The following is a 13,403-nucleotide window of genomic DNA, read 5'->3' as shown; positions in this document are numbered from 1 at the left end:
CTCGGCGCTTCCGTTCTCACGCCCTTTCTTGCAGCGAGGCCCGAAAGCTCGCCACCTCCTCCGTCTCTCGGCCCGGCCAGCCTGCTGGGAAGCCTCGCGGCGCCGGGACCCGAGAGCCGGGCTCGCGGGCCAGTCCCAGCGACAGCCCGAGTCCGGGCCGCGATCTCCAGCGCATCTCACAGGCTGAGCCCACCCGCGCGTCTGCTCAGCCTCCACGGGGACCCCTCCGCACCTCGTCCGCTCTGGGCGCCGACTGGTCTCCCGCCGCCTCGGATCTTCCGAGCGTCTGCAGAGCAGGCTCCGAATTCCCAGCCGAAATTGGGATGGGAGCCCGGGAAGTAGGAGGTGTTTGCTCAACTTCTGAAGACGTCACGCCTCTGCCTCCAGCAGCCAATCAGCGGCCGCCCTGCGGGAACAACCTTCTCCTCCACCAATCGGCGGCGCTGCCAGCTGCTAGGTCAAGCCCGGCCCCTGCCCCTCCCCGAGATCCTTCTGCCTCTTGGATCTCTGACCCGAGTTCTTAGCTGGGACGTCGCGTCCTCCCAAGATAATTATCGACCAGGTTTGTAACTGTCCGTGGCAGAAGGCGGGCGGGGCGGAGAACAACGAAAATAGTCTGGGCTGTACGCGCTGAACAGATGCGCACATCTCCTGGAGAAAAGTTGCGAGAGCCGGTACCGGTACCTCATGTTTGTTCAGAGACAGGCACTTTTCAAAGCGTTTCCCCGCCTTGTCACAAGCCTATGAACCCAGATGACTGTTCTTACAGCGGTTTCAGAAGCCAGCCAGCGGAGAATCTGAGAAATTAAATCTGAGGTGTTTGTGTGCTTGCGGCAATGTCCAATGTTCTTGAAAGGTCCTAAGTACGTAGGAGGCCTGGAGGGAGGAGGAAAACGTGTTTACAGACACTAGCTCCAGCACTAGGAACTGAAGAATCGTCTGAAACCCAGCTGTGATCCCCCAATGGTCAGAGGTTAATCTTCCCTCCTGTTTTTCCAACTTTTCTCCACCACTTACTCTACTTATGCCTACCATAGATGTATTTAGCTACTGAACTCATGTCAACAATCTATAGTCAGAACGTTCTTGAGACTCCACTGATATCTCCAATTGCAGAGAAAATTAGTATTTATTTATTTAGTTTTGGTAGAGACGGGGTCTCTCTTTGCTGACCAGGCCACTGGTCTGGAACTCCTCGTCTCAAGCTATCCTCCCACCTCATCCTCCCAAAGCACTGGGATTACAGGTGTTAGCCACTATGCCCAGCTCCAAATTAGAATTTTATCTGTAAGTAGAGTTGGAATTTTCCTGTTTCTTAGCTTTACATTTCCAAAATCGGATCCCTTATCATTCTTGGAAAGTCTTCCAAAGGCTGGGTGTAGGAGTTCACAACTGTAATCCCAGCACTTTGAAAGACTGAGGCTGGAGGATCACTTGAGCCCAGGTGTTTAAGACCCACGTGGGCAATGTAGCAAGACCTATCTCTACAAAAAAACAAACAAACAAACAAACAAAAAAACAGCTAGTTGTGGTGACACATGCCTGTGGTCCCAACTACTCAGGAGGGTGAGGCAGGAGGATCACTTGAGCCAGGGGAAGTCAAGGCTGCAGTGAGTCCTGATCATGCCAGGGTGACAGAGTAAGGACCTGTCTCGAAAAATAAAATAAAATAAAGCCTTCCCTTCTGTGTTCACCAGCTCTGTTATTAAAATCACTGCCTTCCTACTCACCACCTGTCCAGATTTGAAAAGCCAAGATCACTTCATTCTTCCCCTGGCCCCTCAGCCTTACCCTTGGTGTTGACACTTTCCTTTAAAAACCCCACTACTGCTGGGCATGATAGCTCATGCCTATAATCCCAGCACTTTGGGAGGCCAAGGTGGGTGGACCACCTGAGGTCAGGAGTTCGAGACCAGCCTGACTAACATGGTGAAACCCCGTCTCTACTAAAAATACACAAATTAGCTGGGTGCCTGTAATACCAGCTACTCAGGAGGCTGAGGCAAGAGAATGGCTTGAACCCAGGAGGCAGAGATTGCAGTGAGCTGAGATGGTGCCATTGCACTCCAGGCTAATACAGCAAGACTCTGTAAAAAAAAACAAAAACCTCACTACTATCACCCTACTTCAAACCCTTTTTATATACAACCTAGACCATGTTTTTTTGTTTGCTTCTTTTTTTGAAAAGGAGTTTTGCTCTTGTCACCCAGGCTAAAATGCAATGGCATGATCTCAGCTAATGCAACCTCCGCTTCTTCCCAGGTTCAAGCAATTCGCCTTTGTCAGCCTCCCCAGTAGCTGGGATTACAGGCACCCACCATCACACCTGGCTAATTTTTGTATTTTTAGTGGAGATGGGGTTTTACCATGGTTGGCCAGGCTAGTCCTGAACTTTTAACCTCAGGTGATCCACCCACCTTGGCCTCCCAAAGTGCTGGGCTTACAGGCGTAAGCGACTGCACCCGGCTGACCATATATATTTTTTTAAGCATACAACTCTAATTGTCTCATTGCCCTAAGCAAAAAGTCTCAGAAACTACCCAGGGCTTTTAGAACATCAGCATAAAGTTCTTCACACAATGTTAGTTGTTTCAGATATGGCCAAAACCAACCAACTTAGCTTAATTTCTGCAGCAGAACTGTCCTGAAACCACCACTGAAACACAATTTATGCCTTGCTATCTTCCTAAGGATTAAGTGTCTAAAGTCATAGTTTCCAAGAACCTATGGATGACATCACATCAAGACACTGTATTTCTTAAATGAACAGCAACTTTTATGATATCATTTATGATATACCCACCCTAATAGATTCTTCTACTTATTATAAATAGAACTTATAGGCAGAAAGTGCAAATTCAAAATAAGAAATAACTTAGGAAAGAAAAGTTTTAAACAACAATTACTGTTGTCAACTCCCATATTATCTTGGAAATGACACACACCTTTTTTATCTGCAAAGAATTTAAAAATCAATTCAGATAAAACAAGAGTGGGAACCACCCAAAAGTCAATCTAAATCTCAATTCCTGCAACCAGGACTGTTCTCCCCAACAGCCACCACCCTTAGATGAAAGAAGGAAAGAAAATTAATTCCTACTTCAACTTCTCTGCCATTAGTCATATTTAGGGAATCCTTCCTGAAAAAAATTTCAAGAAAATGTGAAGGGCCAATTTTTATTGGTTTGTAATGTTTCAAAAAAACTTCCCATGGATCTGTGGCTTATTTTAAGAGTTATGGGTGCAATGCACCTAACTCAGCAGATTTGCTGCCCAGTACTGCCCACTTAGTAACTGCTACCACAAGTATATCAGGACTTTGGAATTTTCAGTTACACATCACTATAATGAATGCATGAAAGTTATATTTTATGCTAACGTAAGCAAATTTGGGGAATGGAAATTTCAGAATACTCTCACTGACATAATAGATTTAATGTATTCAAATCAAGGAAGAAATCCAGTGTTCCCTTCCCCATCCTCTTTTGAGCCAAAGTCTCAAAAGAAAAGATGCTTTAAAGAACTAAGAAAAGATCGGGTAGGAAGATGGAAAAAAATTAAAGTATATGCCGGGCAGTATGGCTCATGCCTGTAATCCCAGCACTTTGGGAGGCCAAGGTGGGCAGATCACAAGGAGTTTGAGTCCAGCCTGACCAAAATGTTGAAACCCCATCTCTACTAAAAATACAAAAATTAACCGGGCATGGTGGTGCGCACCTGTAATCCCAGCTACTCAGGAGGCTGAGGCAGAAGAATCACTTGAACCTGGGAGGTGGAGTTTGCAGTGAGCCAAGATTGTGCCACTGTACTCCAGCCTGGCTGACAGAGAGAGACTCGATCTCAAAAAAAAAAAAAAAAAAAAAAAAAATTAAAGTACAAAGAAAACACACAGGTAATCTAATCTTTCTGGGGGTTGAGCTGGAGATAGCTGACAGACCAGGTTTAGGAGTGCCAACCTAAAGGAAAAAACTGAAACAAACTTAAGTGAAAAGCCCATTTGATTGAAATTTGAGGACTACAACCAGAGAGCATATATTCAACTTGCCCTAAATATATACTCCCATTAGCAGCACTTACAAGTAAATGTTTAAAGGAAAGGAAAAGGTAGTACCTAAGTTATTTGCCAAGAATTTATGTTAAAATAACAGAAGCTGTTGATTGACCGTATATTGTTCTTTGTAACGCAAATTTCAGGAACATAGACATAATGGACAAGGCAGCTAGTTAGGAACAAAATTGCTTTAAGTAATTGCCCCCCTTCACCACCACCACCACTATGGGTAAGTCCCATACTCATGTCTCTCTGGGCCTGATAAATTTTGCACAACTCACATTCCTCAGACTGCTCTGAACTATTTTCCTTTTCTCAGGAAATAAAAGAGGAATCAGGATTTTTTCCTTCCAGTCTCAGTCTGGATCAACAGAATGAAAGCAACGTTTTACAGTAGTCATTTCACTATTGAGATGAGAAGGAAATAAAAATTTTATATACACACACACACACACACACACACACACACTACAGTGTGAGAAGTAGTAGCTAGGAAAAATAATCAAAGTATAGGCAAGGTCACAGCAAAAAAAAAAAAAAAATGTAAAGTACAATGGAGAAAGTATCCCCGACATTCAACTGACTCTCATGATAATTGTTGTCTGTATAACTCCTCAGAAACAAACATAATAGAATTTAAAAGGGACAGAAAAAGAATCTAAGAGGAGGATGCTCTCATTAGATGGTAAACCTATAGAAACAGGCATTTTTGTCTTATCATTTACTATTATTGAACAGCCCCACACTTCTACAACAAAACCACAGTAAGCCACACACACACACAAAAAGGCAAGAATTTAATAGGGTGTTGTCTACACCTTTATACACAGGTTAATTCCAAAATGTTTGTTAGTTATTCTGTAAACATAGTTAAGATAAATACGCCTTCCATCCTAAGAAATGGAATGCCTAATATGCCAAAGATGTGTCAAAACAAACACCTCACTAATGTCTTTACTTCGTTTTGTTTTCTGTCTTTTGTTTTTTTGAGATGGAGTCTCCCTCTGTCGCCCAGGCTGGAGTGCAGTGGTGTAATTTCAGCTCAGTGCAACGTCCGCTTCCTGGGTTCAAGCGATTCTCCTTCCCTAACCCCCTGAATAGCTGGAACCACAAGCACCTACCACCATTTCTGGCTAATTTTTTTTTTTTTTTTTTTTTTAGTATTTTTAGTAGAGATGTGGGTTTCATCACGTTGCCCAGGCTGGTCTCAAACTCCTGACTTCAAATGATCCACCCACCTCAGCCTTCCAAAGCGCTGGGATTACAGGCCTGAGCCACCTTGCCCAGCCCTCATGGTTTTACTTCTAAAAGTCGGAGACTGGAGTTCTGTGTCTTTGAAATCCACCAGGATCAACTATCCGCCCTACACACAGGGGAGTCAGAGGGATCTGTGCAGTTATGTGAAGAAGTAGATTTGAATCTGGAGAAAGCAGATAAATGAAGAAGAAACAAAATGGGGAAGGGTGGAGAAAGCAGGGATAAAAATAAAGTGCGTGGAGGATGAGGGGCTGACAGGAGGAGGATTAAGGCCAAGTTCACCTAGCACATGGGAAACCTTAAACCCCTTCCTCACTTTGCTTCCAGAATGCCTGCAGCTGGGGCTTTGCCTGCCAGACAGAAAATTTAAAAAAATAAAAATAAAAAAAGAGCATTCTTTGTAAAACTTTCTCAGCCAACTTTCAGATGTGGCATTTGAAAGAAAGAGGAGTCAAAAGTAAAGCTAGGATTTTAGCCCACAACAATTCAGAAGCAGTAAGTTGTCTTTAACTGCAATGGGGAAGACACTTACAGGGCAGGCAGGAGAAAGATCAGGAGTTTGGTTTTGAAAAACTCAGGTTTCGAGGGGACTCAAGATGGCGCTGTGAGAACAACCCAGGATTGGAGCCCGCGTTGAATTCGCAAACGGTGAGTCAGTGCTGCATTTCCAAACTGATCTTTGTTGCCCACAGAACGGGGAAACTCCCAAGTATAAAAAGACACGGGACGCCAGGCAGTACGTCTGCCTGGCGAAGCCGGCAGCTGGGGCGGCGGTGGCCGGCCCTACCCAGCAATCCCCACAGGGCGCGCTTGTCCGGGTGCCTTGTTGAACCGGCAACCTGAGACTTGAGAGGGCTGGACTTGAGACTGAACGAGACTTGCACAGTAGCCCAGCCCAGGGGATTGCAGGGACAGATCGCTTGGGATACCCAGTGGGACGAACAAAACCGCGATTTCAAACTATCCCGGGCAGACGGTCCGAGACGCTCTGTGGGGGAGGGGCGTCCACCACTACGGAGGCAACCTGCCCCAACTGATATACACGCCCACTGCTGAGGCAGCCAGCCGTTGCCGAGGCAACCCGCCCCAACTGAGATACACGCCCACGGCTGACACAGCCAGCCGTTGCCGAGGCAACCCGTCCCTACTGAGATACACGCCCACTGCTGATGCAGCCAGCCGTTGCCGAGGCAACCCGTCCCAACTGAGATACACGCCCACTGCTGACGCAGCCTGCCGTTGCTGAGGCAACACGCTATAACGAAGAGACTCCGCCGCAGGGCGTGGCGGAGACCACAGCAGAGCCGGCAGGAACAGCGCGAATCACACAACAGCAGGGCGGAGCCTCGGCAGCCAAACAGTGGCTAGTCTGCCTTTGAGCTGGGCAGGACACCTGATCGGACATCCAAAAATAAAGCCCAAACCCCCCAACACAGAGCATTTGAGAAAAAAAAAAAAGGGTTGTTTAATGAGCTGTGTTGCAGCAGAATCAAACATAGCAGCCTAACAGCCCTGAATGAACAACAGAGTGCACAGCTCAGCAATTAAACCCCTATAAAGTACAAACTGTCTCCTCAAGCAGCTCCCTGACCCCTCTATATCCAAAAGACTGTCATTAGGCAGGCATCATCCTGGGACAAAGAGAGCAGAAAAAGAAACTGGTAGCATCCCTCGCTGTGCCACGGCTACTAGAGGTGCACCCCAGACAAGCAGGGTCTGGAGCGGACCTCAACAGTCGTACAGCGAAGGGGCTAGACTGGTAGAAGGAAAACCAAGCAACAGAAATACTTCATCATCAACATTCTGGGTGTCCACTCAGAGACCCAAACGAAAAGTCAGCAACTACGCAGACGACCAGCGGACAAATCCACAAAGATGGGAAGAAACCAGCGCAAAAAGGAGGAAAACACCCGAAACCAGAACACATCACCTCCTAGAAAGGACCAAGACTCCTCACCAGCAAGGGAACAAAGCTGGACGGAGAATGACTGTGACGAAATGACGGAATTAGACTTCAGAAGATGGATAATGAGAAACTTTTGTGAGCTAAAAGATCATGTATTAAATCAATGCAAAGAAACTAAGAACCTTGAAAAAAGATTTGAAAAAAGATTCGCGGAAATGATAACAAGAATGGATACCTTAGAGAGGAATATGAATGAATTAAAGGAGCTGAAAAACACAATACGAGAACTTCGCGAAGCAAACGCAAGTTTCAATAGCCGAATTGACCAAGCAGAAGAAAGAATATCTGAAGTCGAAGACCAACTCAATGAAATAAAACGAGAAACCAAGATCAGAGAAAAAAGCGCAAAAAGGAATGAACAAAGTCTCCAAAAAATGTGGGACTACGTGAAAAGACCTAACCTACGTTTGATAGGTGTACCAGAAGGGGACGAAGAGAATGAATCCCAGCTGGAAAATACTCTTCAGGACATCATCCAGGAAAATTTCCCCCACCTAGCAAGACAAGCCAACACTCAATTGCAGGAAATACAGAGAACACCACAAAGATATTCCGCAAGAAGAGCAACCCCAAGGCACATAATCGTCAGATTCAACAGGGTTGAAATAAAGGAGAGAATACTAAGGGCAGCCAGAGAGAAAGGTCGGGTCACCCACAAAGGGAAGCCCATCAGACTCACAGCAGATCTCTTGGCAGAAACACTACAAGCCAGAAGAGAGTGGGGGCCAATATTCAACATTCTTAAAGAAAAGAACTTTCAACCCAGAATTTCATATCCAGCCAAACTGAGCTTCAGAAGTGAAGGAAGAATAAAATCCTTTGCGAACAAGCAAGTACTCAGAGATTTTGTCACCACCAGGCCTGCTTTACAAGAGCTCCTAAAAGAGGCACTACACATAGAAAGGATCAATCAGTACCAGCCATTCCAAAATCACACTGAATGCTAAAGAGCTTCAACATAATGAAGAATCTACAACAACTAACAGGCAAAACAGCCACTTAGAATCAAAATGGCAGTATCAAATTCACACATAACAATATTAACCCTAAATGTAAATGGACTAAATGCACCAATCAAAAGACACAGACTGGCAAATTGGATAAAAAGCCAAAACCCATCAGTGTGCTGTATCCAGGAAACCCATCTCACATGCAAGGATACACAAAGGCTCAAAATAAAGGGATGGAGGAAGATTTACCAAGCTAATGGAAAGCAAAAAAAAGCAGGAGTTGCAATTCTCATCTCTGATAAAATAGACTTTAAAGCAACAAAGATCAAAGGAGACAAAGAAGGCCATTACATAATGGTAAAAGGATCGATACAACAAGAAGAGCTAACGATCCTAAACATATATGGACCCAACACAGGAGCACCCAGATACATAAGGCAAGTTCTTAATGACTTACAGAAGGACTTAGACTCCCACACAATAATAGTGGGAGACTTTAACACTCCACTGTCAATACTAGACAGATCAACCAGACAGAAAATCAACAAGGATATCCAGGGCTTGAACTCAGACCTGGAGCAAGCAAACCTGGTGGACATTTACAGAACTCTCCACCCCAAATCCACAGAATACACATTCTTCTCAGCACCACATCACACCTACTCTAAAATTGACCACATCATTGGAAGTAAAGCACTGCTCAACAAATGCAAAACAACTGAAATCATAACAAACAGCCTCTCAGACCATAGTGCAATCAAGTTAGAACTCAGAATTCAGAAACCGACCCACCACCGCACAGCTTCATGGAAACTGAACAACTGGCTCTTGAATGTTGACTGGGTAAACAACGAAATGAAGACAGAAATAAAGAAGTTCTTCGAAACCAATGAAAATGAAGACACAACGTGCCAGAACCTCTGGGACACATTTAAAGCAGTCTCTAGAGGAAAGTATATAGCAATAAGTGCCCATATGAGGAGAATGGAGAGATCCAAAATTGACACCCTATCATCAAAATTGAAAGAGCTAGAGGAGCAAGATCAAAAAAACTCAAAACCCAGCAGAAGACAAGAAATTACTAAGATCAGAGCTGAGCTGAAGGAGATTGAGACACGAAAAACCCTTCAAAAAATCAATAAATCCAAGAGCTGGTTTTTTGAAAAGATCAACAAAATAGACAGACCACTAGCCAGATTGATTAAAAAGAAAAGAGAGAACAACCAAATAGATGCAATAAAAAATGATAAAGGGGAAATCACCACAGATTCCACAGAAATTCAAACCATCATCAGAGAATATTACAAACAACTCTATGCGCATAAACTAGTAAACCTGGAAGAAATGGATAAATTCCTGGACTCCTGTGTCCTCCCAAGCCTAAACCAGGAGGAAGCTGAAACTATGAATAGACCAATAACAAGGTCTGAAGTTGAGGCAGCAATTAAGAGCCTACCTCACAAAAAAAGCCCAGGTCCCGATGGGTTCACAGCCGAATTCTACCAGACACACAAGGAGGAGCTGGTACCATTCCTTCTAAAACTATTTCAAACAATCCAAAAAGAGGGAATCCTTCCCAAATCATTTTATGAGACCAACATCATCCTGATACCAAAACCCGGCAGAGACCCAACGAGAAAAGAAAACTTCAGGCCAATATCCATGATGAACATAGATGCAAAAATCTTCAATAAAATATTGGCAAGCCGATTGCAACAGCAAATCAAAAAACTTATTCATCATGATCAAGTAGGATTCATCCCAGGGATGCAAGGCTGGTTCAACATACGCAAGTCTATCAACGTAATTCACCACATAAACAGAACCAAAAACAAAAACCACATGATTATCTCAATTGACGCAGAGAAGGCATTTGACAAAATTCAACAGCCCTTTATGCTAAAAACCCTCAATAAACTCGGTATCGATGGAACGTATCTCAAAGTAATAAAAGCTATTTATGACAAACCAACAGCCAATATCATACTGAATGGGCAAAAACTGGAAGCATTCCCTTTGAAATCTGGTACTAGACAAGGATGCCCTCTCTCACCACTCCTATTCAATATAGTACTGGAAGTTCTAGCCAGAGCAATCAGGCAAGAAAAAGAAATAAAGGGTATTCAAATAGGAAAGGTGGAAGCCAAATTGTCTCTATTTGCAGACGACATGATAGTATACCTAGAAGACCCCATCGCCTCAGCCCAAAAACTCCTGAAACTGATAAACAACTTCAGCAAAGTCTCAGGATATAAAATCAATGTGCAAAAATCACAAACATTCGTCTACACCAATAACAGACTTAAAGAAAGCCAAATCAAGGGCGAACTGCCATTCGCAATTGCTACAAAAAGAATAAAATACCTTGGAATACAACTCACAAGGAACGTAAGGGACCTCTTCAAGGAGAACTACAAACCACTGCTCAACGAAATCAGAGAGGACACAAACAGATGGAGAAACATTGCATGTTCACGGTTAGGAAGAATTAATATCGTGAAAATGGCTATACTGCCCAAAGTAATTTACAGAATCAACGCTATCCCCATCAAGCTACCATTGACCTTCTTCACAGAACTGGAAAAACCACCATGAACTTCATATGGAACCAAAAGAGAGCCCGCATAGCCAAGTCAATTCTAAGCAAAAAGAACACAGCAGGGGGCATCACACTACCGGATTTCAAACTATACTACAAGGCTACAGTAATCAAAACAGCATGGTACTGGTACCAAAACAGAGATATAGACCAATGGAACATAACAGAGGCACCGGAGTCAACACAACATACATACAACTATACAATCTTTGATAAACCTGACAAAAACAAGCAATGGGGCAAGGATTCCATGTTTATCAAATGGTGTTGGGAAAACTGGCTAGCCATGTGCAGAAAGCAGAAACTGGACCCCTTCCTGACACCTTACACTAAAATTAACTCCAGATGGATTAAAGACTTAAACATAAGACCTGGCACCATAAAAACCCTAGAAGGAAATCTAGGCAAAACTATCCAGGACATAGGAGTAGGCAAGGACTTCATGAACAAAACACCAAGAGCATTGGCAACAAAAGCCAAAATAGACAAATGGGACCTAATGAAACTCCACAGCTTCTGCACGGCAAAAGAAACAGTCACTAGAGTGGATCGGCAACCAACAGAATGGGAAAAAATTTTCGCAGTCTACCCATCTGACAAAGGGCTGATATCCAGAATTTACAAACAACTCAAGCAGATTTACAGGAAAAAAACAAACAAGCCCATTCAAAAGTGGGCAAAGGATATGAACAGATACTTTACGAAAGAAGACATATATGAGGCCAACAATCATATGAAAAAATGCTCATCGTCACTGGTCATCAGAGAGATGCAAATCAAAACCACATTGAGATACCATCTCACGCCAGTTAGAATGGCGATCATTAAAAAATCTGGAGACAACAGATGCTGGAGAGGATGTGGAGAAAAAGGAACACTTTTACACTGTTGGTGGGAGTGTAAATTAGTTCAACCATTGTGGAAGACAGTGTGGCGATTCCTCAAGGCCTTAGAAATAGAAATTCCATTTGACCCAGCAATCCCATTACTGGGTATATATCCAAAAGACTATAAATCGTTCTACTATAAGGACACATGTACACAAATGTTCATTGCAGCACTGTTTACAATAGCAAAGACCTGGAATCAACCCAAATGCCCATTGATAATAGACTGGATTGGAAAAATGTGGCACATATACACCATGGAATATTATGCAGCAATCAGAAATGATGAGTTTGTGTCGTTTGTAGGGACATGGATGAATCTGGAGAACATCATTCTCAGCAAACTGACACAAGAACAGAGAATGAAACACCGCATATTCTCACTCATAGGTGGGTGATGAAAAATGAGAACACATGGACACAGAAAGGGGAGTACTAAACACTGGGGTCTATTGGGGGGAAAAGGGGAGGGCCAGTGGGAGGGGGAGGTGGGGAGGGATAGCCTGGGGAGAAATGCCAAATGTGGGTGAAGGGGAGAAGAAAAGCAAAGCACACTGCCATGTGTGTACCTACGCAACTGTCTTGCATGCTCTGCTCATGTACCCCAAAACCTATAATCCAATAAAAAATTTAAAAAAAAAAAAAAACAGGAATAAAATTTGAAGCATTCAAAAAAAAGAAAAACTCAGGTTTGAGATTCTCATTATGTCACCAGTAAATAATATCCAAGTTACCAGTGGCTAATCCTTACAGGTCTGCAGCAACCTCAATTCTTGCCTCCTCAGAAGAAATAATTCAACTGAGGGGTATAAGGAAGAAAAAGAGAATTAGGCAAGTTTCAGTGCAAGAGTGGAAGTTTATTTTAAAAGGCTTTAGAATCACATTTCCAGGAAAATGTGGTTTCCTGGAGGTCTAATGAAGACAGAAAATTTAATTTGCATTTCTCTAATGATCAGTGATGTTGAGCTTTTCTTCATATGCTTTTGGCTGCATGTATGTCGTCTTTTGAATAGTGTCTGCCCATGTCATTTGCCCACTTTTTTTTAACTTTTAAGTTTACAAGTGCAGGTTTGTTACATAGGTAAGTTGTGTAATGGAGGTGTGTTGTACATATTATTTTATCACATAGGTATTAACCTATTACCCATTCATTATTTTGCCTGATCCTCTTTCTCTTTCCACCCACCACCCTTGAAAAGACCCCAGTGTATATTATTCCCCCTATCCGTTCATGTATTCTCATCATTTAGCTCCCACTTATAAGTGAGAACATGCAGTATTTGGTTTTCTGGTCCTGCGTTAGTTTGCTAAGGAGAATGGCCTCCAGCTCCATCCATGTCCCTTCAAAGGACATGATCTCATTGATGTTATGACTGCATAGTATTCCATGATGTATGTGTACCACATGTTCTTTATGCAGTCCATTATTGATGCCTTGCCCAGTTTAAAACGGGTTTTTTTTTTCTTGTAAATTTAAACTCCTTACAGATACTGGATATTAGACCTTTGCCAGATGTATCATTTGCAAATTTTTTTCCCATTCTGTAGTTGTCTGTTACTCTGTTGATAGTTTCTTTTGCTGTACAGAATCTCTTTAGTTTAATTAAATCCCATTTGTTAATTTTTGCTTTTGTTGCAATTGCTTTTGATGTCTCCATCATAAACTCTTTACCAGTTTTCATGTCCAGAATAG

General features: G+C 43.1%; 1 protein-coding gene across 1 annotated transcript in view; it reads right to left on the bottom strand.

The window, feature by feature from the left end:
* Positions 1–325, bottom strand: part of AASS (aminoadipate-semialdehyde synthase) — a 76,056-nt gene extending 75,731 nt beyond the window's left edge. Inside the window, exon 1 of the mRNA XM_002752070.7 lies at positions 233–325. The gene's annotated coding sequence lies outside the window, so the exon portion shown is untranslated. The remainder of the gene's footprint in view (positions 1–232) is intronic.
* Positions 326–13,403: the final 13,078 nt, after the last annotated feature.

Source organism: Callithrix jacchus, chromosome 11, assembly GCF_049354715.1.
Source record: "Callithrix jacchus isolate 240 chromosome 11, calJac240_pri, whole genome shotgun sequence".
In the NCBI taxonomy this organism is placed as follows: Eukaryota; Metazoa; Chordata; class Mammalia; order Primates; family Cebidae; genus Callithrix; species Callithrix jacchus.
Note: the sequence above shows the minus strand (reverse complement) of the source record. Positions and strands in the feature narration are given on the sequence as shown.